This window comes from Nothoprocta perdicaria, unplaced genomic scaffold (genome assembly GCF_003342845.1).
Source record: "Nothoprocta perdicaria isolate Ctin4 unplaced genomic scaffold, notPer1 scaffold_23, whole genome shotgun sequence".
Lineage (NCBI taxonomy): Eukaryota > Metazoa > Chordata > Aves > Tinamiformes > Tinamidae > Nothoprocta > Nothoprocta perdicaria.
The window spans coordinates 1,110,861-1,124,603 of record NW_020455455.1 but is presented as its reverse complement, the minus strand read 5'-3'; the positions used below and the strand labels follow the sequence as shown (position 1 = coordinate 1,124,603).

Here is a 13,743-nt window from a genome sequence, read left to right as displayed (position 1 = left end):
CCTGGCTGTACGTTCGTGCTGTCTGTATCTCGGTGTCTCCTCCTGCCCCTTCTCCCTTGGTCGTGTTCCTGTGCCCCTGCCTGCTGCTTCGGCCTGTCCGACCAGGCTTCAGGGACTGAACCATAGGCTTAGGCTCAATAGTGCCTGTCCTGATTTCTGGGTGTTCGATGCGAAAGGCATTTTTAACATTGCTGTGGTGCTAAATGCCTCCCTGGCACCCCTTCCCCCCAAAAAAYCATCAAAAAAGGCCCTCCTGGTACKTGGAAGGGTGGGAAGAGGAGAAGTTCATCCTTCTCCCTCGCAGAACTGCATGTTTAGAAAGCTGCTGTTTTCTTTTTTAGCCTTATCCTTGCGTGTAATCTCTTTGCCTGCGTGCCATGGTCAAGGAGGAGTGACTCAAAGCACGGCAGGTCCCGGCTTTCTGGTTTAACTGCTGTTAATCACTCGACGTTGCATTTGGAGCCAGTTTGCACAAGAAGTGCCCTTGCATGCTGCCTTCACTGCCAGCAGCACCGCAGGAAAATCCCTCCCATTTGCCTCCTTCCTTATTATTTAAAAGCAACCGGGGAAGCAGAGCCGGACCAGCAGAGCAGGAGGCACCAGTGGAAAACCAGCCTAGTGCTGGCAGCTCCCCTGCCAGGGTAACGCGAGGTGGCCCATTTTAGCAGGCAGCCCRGGTGAGCTTGGTGTGGGGACACATGGCCCTCGAGGGGAGGAATCTATTTCCATATTATAGCAGCGTCTGCCGCAACGCCTGGGAGCTGGGAAGCGTCCTGTTGCTTGGCTTCTCCTGCAGACTGCCCTTCTGGTGTCACCCGCTGCGCTGGGCCCCCCTCGGGTTCTCCTCTGCCTCCTTTCCGAGGTGACCTCGGSTGCCTCTGCGTTCGTGCTGATACCGGCTTGCCCCCAGCTCCTCTGCTGGGTCCCGACGGCGTGTGGAATGCCAAGAAGCAAAACAGGGAAGCTCATAGCACTCCTGCGCGGCCTCCCAAATCAAAGGAGAGCAAGCGAGCCCTTACGGTGACTCCTGAGGGTCAGGAGTTTCTCAAAACAGTGAGGATATATGTTTTATGTTCTAAAAATAAATAGCCTACCACGTAGGCTATATGTCAASTGTAAACTCAATCACCTCATAAATAGGCACTGACAAATGAAAAATTAGCCTCTTTGAATTAATAAAAATGCCCTGCTTCAAATATTAGCTTTTTTAAATTTTCCAGGATATGATTTCAGTGTCCAGTGGTGTCTATTTTACTTCTGTGTGGAGCCTGTTCTAGTGGTTTCCATTAAAATCCACGTGAAAGGGATACCACCAACTTAGTCAATTTTGTAAAATAAGCTCAAAGATATTTCAGAAACCAGACTGCCTSTAAGTCCCTCAGGTACGATTAGTGACTGAACAATAACATTTCTTATTTCAGAAATCTCTTTTTCATCCTCTACTTGCCATGTAAGGAAAATAATTAAAATAACGCCATACAAAGTCTTGTCAAAGCACAAAGTATGTGTCTCTTTGAGTGTACAGTACTGTTATTGTAAGCATTACTTGAACGGATAAAAATACTCTGATGAGTGAGAGTTACAGGCTGTTGACATTCTTTTAAAGTATTTATTATTATTTCCAGTGCCTTTTTTGATGACTTTTTTTTTTTCCCCCTTTTGACTCACTCTGCCTCCAKAACTTCATTTAGAAACCTTGGTTTTGGGCATAGATAAGTGGGGCAGAGATGCTTGTGAGCATGTGGTCCACWCGGGTGCAATAAGAAAAACAGGAGTTTCTTCCTGTAAATCTTCACTGTCAGAACCTATGTGGAGTAACAATCCTGGTCTAATGCAGTTTGACCAGGTGAGCAAAATACAGTGTGTGATGCCATAAAAAAAAAAAAAAGCAGGACACTTGTAATGAAGATACCAGTTGGGCATCAAAAAAAAAAAAAAAAAAAAGCAGGACACTTGTAATGAAGATACCAGTTGGGCATCAGAAGCTCTGACTTGGTGTGCAGGTTCACATGCATCCCTGCTGTTATGCATATCTCTTGGTTCACACTGGGATGAGGGGTATCTTACGCATGAGATGCCTCTTCTTGTCCTCTTCCTGCATTTACTTCAGTGAGGACGGGCGCAGGGAACTGTCTGGAAATGTCCCAATCGAATAACCAACCACATCCCTAAATTCAGCACTCTTGAATATGGACGTTTATAGCCACAAAATTAGAATGTGATGCCCCAGTAACCCAAAGGGTTACTTGTTGGAAGGTTTTCCTGGCGTGCTGCACTCGCTTGATGAAGCTCCTGCTGGGGTGAGAGATGTGATCCGTTCTCAAGCTCCGCTGGTAGTTTCTTTGTCACTGCATGTGCCAGGACCCAAACACATCACTTATGCACAAAGAGCTGGCTTATTTCTTTGTTCTTGAGTTATAAGTGAGCTGCTTATTGTTTTATTCATGTATAATTGTTATAATCTTTCATACCTAGATTATACTAGGTGTTTCCAGATGAAATTAAAAGAAGACCATAGTTTTTCAGAAGAATCTATTAATCTCAGATAATAGGCTGTGTTTATATTCAAAAGCCTGTATTTTAAGGTGAAAGGGATAATTGTATACAAAAAAGTACACTAGCTTTAGAGACAAATGTAGTATTTTGGTGCATTTATTTCACCTTCTTTTGAAAGCTAGACCCAGAGTGCACGTGTTAACAAAAATCCTGGGTTTTTTTTCCTGTGTTGTTATTATCTGCCCATCTGTTCTTCCCTTTCTTTCTCTCCTTTCCTATGGCAGTTTTCAGCCTCATACCTTTGATATTTTTCATCGAGACTAGCTGCACTTTACATGGCTCATAAAGCAAGTACAAGCTAATCAGGTGGATTGAACTTCTGTTGCCACGAACAAATGAGGACTTACTGTAGTGCAGTGCTGTTCAGTAATGCTAGAGAAGTTGCAGTTTGAGAAAATCCATCATAAATGAATTTATATGCCCACCCAGATTTATTTTAATTAAAATCATCCATGAGTCCTGGCTGTTGCTTTGACTACTAAGTGCTTACAAATGGGTTTAATAGACATGTTTGTTTTTTTCACAGCTGTAAAAATACATATTMTGCTACATGTTTTTTTTTAAATCTGATTTATTTAAATAGAGTTAGGTAAAGATGCAGTTTATAGGGAAGGTTAAAGGGTCAAAATCGTATTTAATTAACTTATACCCACTTGGGAAGAAGCCAAGGTAAAAGAATGCACTGAAAGTAAGCTTCAAATAAAACAAAATCTTTGAAAAGAACTCCACACCTTTGGTGAAAGGCTTTCCTGTTCTTAACCTTGTGTCATTTAAACTATTTAAATGAGCTGTGCAAAACCTTACATTTATTATATAATGGAGCTTCAATAAAAGATTAAATACGTCTTGCAGTTACATGGAAACTGATGCTATGGCACTGGAAGCAAAGRCCTTAGTACTCTATAGGACCATGCTACCTGTGCTTACGTACCGACAAAATGCACGGTGTGCCACAACAACAAATGTGGCATCTGCTGTTTTTGACTCGTGTATGGAACCTCTCAAGTGTGTGAGACTGCTTCTGTTCAATATGTAGAAGTCTGGAAAGGGAAGGGAAGGGAAGGGAAGGGAAGGGAAGGGAAGGGAAGGGAAGGGAAGGGGCGAGGGAAAAGGAAAAGGAAAAGGAAAGGAAACATCTGTGTGGGAAAAGCTCCTATAAAATCTGAAGGAGGCCTGACTTTTAAAGATGAATTTTGAAGTTTTTAATTGTTTTCATGAAAAGCACCTCATGTTGGGTTTCCTAAATCATGCCTTATATGTGACTAGCTTATCTGTACACATGGAAAAGGTCTTACCTCAGACACAGTGGGAACTCCAAGAAAAAATATCACTGAGTTCTTCCGTTATTTCTTTTTATAGGCTGGATAGGATATTGTCATTGCTGTTCTGTAGAGGTGCCAATTCTGAAACATTTTTTTCTATTTAATTGCCAAAGAGTTTGCACCATGGAAATATTCCTATGTTAGAGCTCCATATATATTTTTTTTACATGAAAATAGGTGTGGAACACCTAGCTAGCTTGAAGGTGCCAGTAACCATTTGTCATATCAGAGATGCTCAGCAAGAATCCCAAGTAACAAGTGTGTAGGTGAAAGGGCTGAACAGCTGTATGGAAATTCATTAAGTACCAGCAGAACCTATAGGTATCAACATGGAGGCAAGGGACCTGGCATATAGACACCTCTGCATTTCCTGAAATATCTTTTTTTTTCTCCCTTGCCTCGTTCTGGTCTCCCAGAACTGTTGTGTTGAGAAACAAACCCATCTCGGAAAGATTAACCCCCAAAACTTCCTGACCTCTGCATTAATACCACTGTATGACATTGGTGGACGAAATAGCCCAAGTGCTCTGGACATAATGGTATTTGGAAATATATTCCAAAATATAAATACCCCTATTACTTAAGCTTGCCATTAATTTAATACACCATAATTGTGGGAAAGATCCTTGTGATTCGGCATGTGAGGTCTACCTTCTGTCTAATCTTATGTGTGCTTAAAGGCTGCACTTCTGTCCTAAAGAATTTCTTTTAATGGACATGAGTGYTTTGGCGTGATGCTCAGGCCCTGAGAAGCCACAGCAGCCAACAGGACCTGTAAGCAGATGGTTCTTACCAAGAACAGCTTTCAGCTGGAAGGATCTTTGCTCGCCAGAATGCAGCTGTAATGATGTCAGCTCTGTCAGGCTAAAACAAAGGCTGTCATAACTCCGTGTTCCAGATTAATTAGGAACTACTTGCTGGTTTGAGCAGTGCTCACTTCTTTTGGGAAAAAAAAATCTCTAGGGAAAAGACACACAAAAAATATAAACAGAGGTGTGATTCATTTTGTCCTCTCCGGAGAAGAACAAACGAAAACTTAACTTCACTCCAAACTGCCTGCAGATACTTTCAGACTTCTGTAATGATTCTGGTAACGACAAATACATTTGTATTCTTCTCTTAATGTTTAGGATTTACGTCTATGGGAACTAAGGTAGTATATAGTATTGTTGATCCCCTGTAGAGGTGTCTGTATGTTCTGTTTTTGTTTCTTTAAGCAATATTTCCCGCATCAGTCCCAAGACCCGCATCACTGATTACACTAAAACTCTTAAATTTGTTTCAGGATTTCTAACTTTCAAGAAGCAACTTGGCCAATATAGACAATATCACATGTATGCAGAATGCCCTTTTTATGAAGTCCTGTCTTTGCATAAGATAGCCCTAAATTTTCCAGAGGAGGTGAATGCTCATGAGTCATCTGGCAGGTATTTAGGATATTGTAAGCCATTTTCTCCAGCGGACTTTGCTGCAGCRGGATACAATCCTGGCAACTCTGCGGGCTGTGCTGGACACTTCCCAGGAATCAGAGGGTTGCCACCTTATGTGTGTCTGCATTTGCCCAGCTAAATGTGTATCTGTAGTTTAGCACTGCCTCTGTACACATCACTTTACAAAATATGCAGAAAGAATACACCTGAGAATCAAAGGGCAATCCAGGAATGAACCTCCGAATTCATGTATTTCATAATGTGCTGGAACAGGGGAGATGATGAGGGCAATGGTCACGGCCTGCATCACACCTGGTATTGAGGTCGGTTRGCTCTTGTGGCTCAGATAGATGCAGTGTCCTGACGCTAGACTTGACAAGTAGTCATATTAAATAACAGCAGCCATCAGTCATGAGACTGGCAGTGAGCAGGTTTCATTCCTGGTGTTTGGATTGGGGCACAGTCAGCCTGGTCTCTCTGAACTCTGGGCTTACATTCTTCATTCTAAGCTAGATATTGGGCTACGATGAATCTGAAGCTTTTTCTGTCCCTTCTGAAGTCTCTGAACTCTGTTTAAAAATATCTTGAAGCTTCACAATCTGTTAAGCATCTCCTTGAATCTCTTGGCAGGCTAGAAGCATATTGCTAAAAACAAAACCCAACTAAACAAATCCAAGAATGTTCAGTCAGAAGCATGGGCTCTCAGCCATCTCGTGTTTGCTGCTCCCTTGAACCACATACAGGAGATTATCCTTATTAGGCAATCTTAAGGGTGTTCCCCAGTCTTTTGAGTACGGTTTTCTTCCTTTTAATTACTTGGTCATTATGCTACAACTTCTGTCTGCTCCCCTGAGCAGCCAGTGAAGGCAGATTTCACTGTGTATCTGGATACCTGAAAATAATTAGGCATTTGTGAGCTGGGAAGTGGCTTCAGAATTTACAAAGTGAAGCTACACTATGAGTAATGTACCGAGGAACTGACRTTCATGAAAAATAAGGATATAATTCCAAAATCTTGTCTTTGCAGGCAAAAACAGCACCATAAATTCTGCTTAACTCTACCTAGACAATTCCTTCTTGCTCTCCCATCATTTGTGCTGGTGCACCACTTTATCAGTTTGCTATCTGATGGATCACTGAAAGGTTCTAGGTGAAAATAATCCCTCTTCATGTGCTTTTAGATCACTGAATCCCATGGACAGTTTTAGCAGGATAAGTGGTGAGGGGATGAGTTGTTGGGCAGCAGTAGTAACAACTGAGTGTGAGGCTTGGGTGGTGGAAGGGCATCACAGCCCCACTGATGAGCACCTCATTGCTTGGCTTTCCGTCTCCAGCTCCTTTGACCCTTCTTTTTCTGCAAGAGACTGCAATGAGGAGATTGCCCACCAGTTTAAACTAGCAATAAACCCATGCATTAATGGCTGTACATTGCCTTTAACAGATATTTCCTAGTCTGAATTGTGTGATATGCAACTGAAACTGATAGGCTTTTTTTTGTTTTGTTTTTGTCTGTTTTGTTTTTCTTGGAAATATTTTAATTAAGCTACATGCAAATTTTGTTCGGGCATAGCATTTGCTCATCTGTTTTCCTTTAGATAGCTGATGCTACTGCTGAGATAAGGATGCCATTGTGTTAAGCACTGGCAAAAAGTGTAAATTTAGGTTTTCTTATTAGAGATCCAGGGAGACAGCATGTCTCCAGTTCACATTTAATCAGTTTTTCTTTGGCAAGCTTTTCTTGTTAGTATCAGGCCAAGTAACATATATTTTAGATACATTAAGATGATCAAAAAAAAGAAAAAGATAATGAGAAGAGGGTTAAGGGGACTGAGGCTCATTTGGGTTTCCTGCATACTGGAATCTGGAAAATCTTTCAGTCACATCCCTCAATTTTACTACTGATATAATCATGAGTGAAAATCTATACCCCTATAGCATTTAATTTCAAACATGACAAATCCTCAAGCCATTAAAAAAATATAAATAACATACTGGAACCCTGCAGCTCGCATTTGGAAAAGGGAAAACAAACAGGAGGGTGCAAGAAGTTGTAAGGATTTGGCTCTTTGTCAGGTTTGAGAAGTCTATTCTTGCAAATAAGTAGCACTAATATTTCTTTAGCCTTGATGTGTACCAAAATCCACAGCTTTCCTTTTTGTTTGTAATAAGGTTTCTATGGCTTTGCTTACAACTTATATGGAGCTCAGTAACGCTGCTATTTTTTGCAGTATCTTCGTCTGAAGTATTCGTTTTCCCAGAGCTCGCTCACAGAGGGCTGTGCTTTATTCTCAAAAACTAGAAGACATGWAGTAGATTCAGTCCTGGCCATTTTTCATGTGAAGCCCTATTCAAATGGTAATTGGAAAAGGCTTTGTGGACTTTGTTCTCAACTCAAAGAAAAAAAATTCAKCTGTGGGCAGCTAGGGCAGTAAAGGATTTTCGCTGAAAGACTCAGAGAAAACTAATTTGGAAGTTACCACAGCCACTCAAAAGTTAAAGGTACGACTACAAATCAACRGTGGAGCCGGTTGCGCTATCAAATATCATGGGAATTAATGCAGTTAATAAAACAGTACTGCGGGGATCAGGCCTCGGAGGCCCTTTTTCCTAAGGAGGCCTGCTCCGAAGGAATTCATTACAATATTTTGGGGAGAGCTGCATGCACGGTCGGTCTGCGGCTATTGAGATGCATGTGGTGGCTGGCCTGGCTCCGCAGCTCCAGCCTCCCACGTCGGCCGGGCTCTCGGCCGCGGGGTCACCGCGCTCCCGGTGAYGACGGCCACGCTCCCGGCGCCCTTCTGACACAGAAAGGCCCGCTCTGAAACCCTCACCATCCAGGGAAGGGTTTCAGTGAGCCCCAGGGTTTACAATTGTTTTAACAGAGGTGTTTTTGATAAATTGGAAGTGTTTATGTGAAGTGTTGGGGGCCCCAGCTAAACGCTAAAATTGGCACCCGTTTTGCCAGGCAGACCAAGCTCCCCAGCTGAAGTGTAACCCACACCASGGAGAGCTCGCAGAGGGAGAAGGTGACTTGGTAACATTGAAGGTAACATTCAGCAGCAGCGACAGAACCTCAGGATCGTCATTGCCAGGCCCATATCCACTCTTATCACAAACCTCTCACCTTTGATAGGGATTCCTAATTTCCTTTCATATATATGCACTCATAAAATGGCTTCATTCACAAGCTTGTGTTACTGTGCTTTATTTCCTGACTCGTTTGCAGTCCTTGTCGAGCACTCGCTTCATTTGGGGTCAGTGATGTCCCCTGCCCACCCCAAAAGCAGCCCATGACCCCACAGCTCCCCGTGTGCAGGCTCCTTGKTTGGGAGGCAGGGGCTCTGCACACAGGCGCAAACCCTCTTGCCAAAAAGTCTCTGCAGGAAGAGCAATTCCCAAAACAGTATATATGATCAAGCAGAAAACACCTTGTATATAATCTATCTTAGGAGTCGTGTATTAGACCCGTGGAGAAGAATATACAGCAGTATTCATCATTAAAGATAAGAGTTTGGGAGGTCCAGTGCAGATAAGAATATATACCCAGTTACTAAAGCACAGCAGAATAGAGCAGAAAAAAACAGTAAATGTTTTGTAACTTGCTTGTCAAATACAATTTACTTTTAATGACCRATAGTTGTTATTATTAAAATATACTACATAAAATATTTTGTATAAATATAAAATATTTATATAATATAATAAACTCACCACGTTCTATGAATAAGTAACAGGCAACAGTTGCCAAGCTAATTCTGAGTTTTCATTTAAACATTAAATTAAATAAACTGTTGCTAAAGAAATCTAAACTGAATTGGAAAGATGTGGCCTTTTGGAAACTGGTGAGGAAGGTGAGGATTTCTTTCTTAAAGTTGTGATTCATCCTGTGAAAAAGACTGGAAGTCGAATTCTTAGAGTATTTGGTAAGGGAGGCTACAAGCACCGGTGCCTTGCACCCATGTAGTTACAGCTTAGTTATGGCAGTGCAAAATGTGAGTTAAAACACTCTAAACCGGCTGTGAAAATACTGACTCTGGTGCAAGCTGGCATTAAATTGATTTAATAATTCAATTTTAATAAACTCCTGATTTAATAAGCTCCTGGAAAACTGGTGTATAGGCACATCACAGGGAAGAAGATTTTTTGTTTCAGTCCTGTTTCAGAAGTGAGGCAAATTCACCATTTCTCTGTGTGTTACAAAGTACTTGAGCTCAAAAATCCTATAAAAGCCTATCCTAAAAATGTTTTTCTCAAAACCCTCTCAGTTTGGAAAAAAAATCATAGTTTTTCTAGTGTCAARTATGTATATATTTTAATAAATTTTTAATCATAGCCTTCAGTCCTGCCTCTCTTGTGTATTTTGGGGCATGGGTAACAAAGTAAAACTAAAGCCTGGCAGAAAGCAATTTTAATAAAATTGTGTATAGTCAATTGAACAGTGTTCCTCAGCAAAGAACAAACCAGGTACAGTTCATAAAAGAATTGCTTTCAGCTGCAGCAGGCTGTATACTGCTATAATCACTCCATCTTTGAGCTAACACCTCTGAAGACACCTAGAGAAACCTAATAGGCAGCCCTCTGTAGAGCCCTCTCCATGGARTATTACTGAGCTTCAGCTAACAATGGTGCAGATCATTTATTTTTCATATATGAGGACAACTGCAATTCTTTTATATTTTAAGGGGAAAAAAATCCTTGAAAAAGAGAGCACTTTATACTGTGCAACAACTTCGTATTTTAAAGCATTATTTTTTTAAAAAATGACTTTGTGTGTGCCCAAGCATTCCATACACAGACACATGTATGTTCATGTTTGTGCACATGTATTATAGACACAGATATAAAGTAAGGTGTGCATGTGTGCTTATACATATATACATATATTTGAAGGGGGGAATTTATGAATTTATGGGAGGCTGGCCAGATTTAATTTGTCTCCTTATATTTAGCACTTAAGGGCTTATATACTCAGTTTGCTCAAAACTGCGAAGAAGAACTCCTTGCTTATGCCTCAAATCAGAAATGCATGAAGTGCAGCTGCAGAGATAATACATTCTCCCCAAAGGCTTTGGCTGAGCAAATTAGGTGTCAATGGGGTGCCTGCGCAGGCAGTACTCTCTCTAATTAGTCTCTTGAGCCTAGTTGGTGGCGGGTATAAGATGATCTAATCAATTGGTCTGTGTCTGATGGTACGTGTAAAAATCCTGGCAGGCAGAGCTGTCTCCCACAGGTCACTCACCTGCACAGCGGGAACGCTCATTTTCATTTTTCATCTCTTCCATCACATGATGCTGACAGTTGGTTTTAAGAAAACGGAATCCAAAAAAATATCTAGTTCATAGGGCATGTAGGTCAAAATAAAGTTGCATTATGGGTATTGCTGAACCAATTAATTAATATTTATAGCAGTGAGTTGTATGTAGATAGCGTCTGAGTACAAATAGTATTGATAATGTTTGGCTGCCTTTTTAAAGGGAGTTTTCTAACAAAGACTGGAAGAAAAGGTGTGGGGGGAAAAAAATCACCTGTTAATATTATACTTTTTTAGAGAAAAATGAACAGGATCTATACGGTGTCTGCATATCTGATGGAGGGAGAAGCAGAAAGAATGTATGGTTGATGATTTGAAATACCCTTATGTTTCATCTCACAGAGAATATAGCACCCCTGGTTGTCAGCTCACATTTTTATTTAAAATCTGATGTCATAGAACGAACACTCTTATAATAATGCTAAATCAGCTGCAACATAAATAGACCTGCACTCTGAATGTGCTTTGCATGCCAAGGACGCTACGGGAGCACAGCTCTGCCCTATTTTATAATTTATACAAAAATTAAAAGCACCTAGCGAAGGATGCTGATGCTGCCAAAAGGAGCATCGAATTGCTGATTTGCATTTTTAAAGGGAAGGAGATTATTTTTATTAATTAAAAATAAAGAAAACTATTTGCGATGCCAGAGCCCTTTGGTCACCCTTCTCCGTCTTATTTTTAAATTTAAATTACAGTCTTTAGTATCCTTTAGTAGAATTGCTGCTACATCAACAGCTGCGTCATGGTAAAGTTTGCCTGTTTTTAATGCGGATCAGTATCCTGCATTATCCCATTTGGGGTCTGTGACAAACAAGGATGCATGCACCTGATGAGTTCTCCAGATAACGAACACACGGAGCTGAGTTACTGGGTTTGGTCACTTGATATTTCAAGCACATCATTACCTGCATGTAACCTTTTAGTTTTAGTAGAGACATCATGAAAATCAAAATTAATAGGACTTGAGGTGAAAAAAATACAAGTTAATTTTTAAGGAAGTCTGTTGTATTTCTTTTTCTTATTTATTTATTTATTAGGAGATCTGAAAGAATCCTGTTTTGCTCTTGGRAAATCACCACTTGTAAATATTCCACTTAACAAGTTACACTTTTAGAAGCAAAGCTGTGACYAGAGGCCACAATCTGCCAAGTCACCAAGCAAAACGTTGACTTGGATGATTGGGAAAATGCGTTAAATTCCAAGCAAGGGTATTTCTAAAATATATCTATAAAAACCTGGCAACGTGAGTGCGGCACCGCTTGGGAGGTGGGCTGCTCTAGCCTAATGCTGCTCGCGCTCAGCGGTGGTGAGAGCGGTGCTCCCCGTCTCACCATCCCACAGATGGCCACGTCCACCAGGAACCCGCGGCCCCAGCGGTGGCAATGACACGTTGGCCTCAGCAGAGTGGAAGAAGGTAGAGCTGGGATTCCAGAATTGACAGCTGCCTTCTCCTGAGCTGGAGCAGRAAAACAACCCGGGCTTCATCAGGAAGCCTGGCAGTCTTCAGTGCACGCTTATGACATTGCTCTCCACTTTCTTAGCCCACGGTGTTCTGCCCTTGGCCTGTGTTGAACCTGGCAGTGGTTGCCAATATGCCAAGATCTTTTTTCCCTTGTTATGTGGTGGGAACTGCCCATTTCATTTCTAAAGAAGTTTGCTTCAGAAAACACCAAACTTCTCATTAAGATATTCAGCATCTCATAGAGTCAGACYCTGCCCTGGAGAAGAGATTAACCGATTTGCATGCAGCACCAAAAGTGAAGCCAGAAAATGTAGAATTGTCCCTGGGGCTGGGCAGATGTGGCCTCCACAGCTGTAGTGCAGGTGGCAGGGTGGCAACACGCAAGCTCCACATTGAAGAAAGGAGTTTGGGAATTTTAATTATTTCTTTAGGGGGAAGGGGCATTAAGAGGGTCACCTCTGCAAAGTGTTGGGTTTAAGGAAGGGGAATGAGGAAAATATTGCCAGCAACCTTTCACCACTTTCACATTTGGGAATTTCTGAGTGTTCCAAACTCTCTTTCTCCTTTTAAGTTTATGGAAGGGTAAACTAAATGGGTCAGCTCTGATGCATTCCCTGAAACAAGATTTCTTGGGTCTTTAGCCATACTCCAAGACCCAGAGGAAAGCTGGACTGTCATGTGGGATACAAAATTCAAAAAAAAATACACAAAATTCAAACATAATTAAGAGACAACCCAAGCAGGAGTCACGAGGTAGTAGACCAAGCTGCAAGAAGGCTCAAGAAACTGCTGTGCATCATATTATTGTTTTGCACCGCAATCTATATGGACTTTTATTTAAGAATGCTGATTATGAAATGTCTTTGTTGAAGGAGAGTTGTTTTATTTTGGTGTATTAATAGAAAAACACCCAAATAAAAGTGAATGCTTTTACATGCAGTGTACCAAGGAGCTCCATAATCAGATTGCATTTACAGAAGTATTTGTGACTTATTCCAAGGTAACCTTAAATAGCTCCTTGAGAGGAAAGCTAAGGAAAACTTTTCTTAAACTAGTCCCAAGTATTGCTGCAAAAGTGTTCACTAAGGACTCCTTGAGAAAAGGGGCAAGAAGAGCTTGTGAATTCCTTGGGCTGTGCCAGCAAACATGCTTGGGATGTCTGTCCTTCACTCTGCATTGGTTTCCTTTTAACTGGCTTTGCGCTAACCTATTTTTTTAACAGGTTTAAAAATCGTTGAAAAAGGCAAGTCATGGGGTATATTATAATTTATATTGTTTCCTTACAGGATTAAATTTACCAGTTTGGAGGAGGGAAACAAAAAACCTACCGAGGAGGCCAACACTGGGAAGGAACCATGGCCTGTTTCCTTTCTTTCTCTATGGTGGATTTCGTTCAGAAGAAAATTGAAGCTGGCAAGACCCCGTTGTTTGGTTTTTGTTTTTGGTTTTTTTTTTCCCTGCAGTTTATTTAAAACCTTGCACGCATTTGGATACCTTGTGATTTCAGAGAACTATGTGAAGATTAAGCTTTGGCTTACTGATACATGGCATGTACTCTTTCGGTCTTTTGTGTTTGATTTTGTTTGATTTTCCACTGCCGCGCTGCATCTTTGTAAAGATTTTTATGCTTTCACCAGCAATGTCTTAAATACATTAAGA

At 41.2% G+C, this 13,743-nt stretch overlaps 1 protein-coding gene across 4 annotated transcripts in view; it reads left to right on the top strand.

The window, feature by feature from the left end:
- Positions 1-13,454, top strand: part of CDK14 (cyclin dependent kinase 14) — a 283,282-nt gene extending 269,828 nt beyond the window's left edge. For all 4 annotated transcript variants that reach the window (XM_026039394.1, XM_026039392.1, XM_026039390.1 and 1 more), the window contains exon 14: positions 13,371-13,454. The gene's annotated coding sequence lies outside the window, so the exon portion shown is untranslated. The remainder of the gene's footprint in view (positions 1-13,370) is intronic.
- Positions 13,455-13,743: the final 289 nt, after the last annotated feature.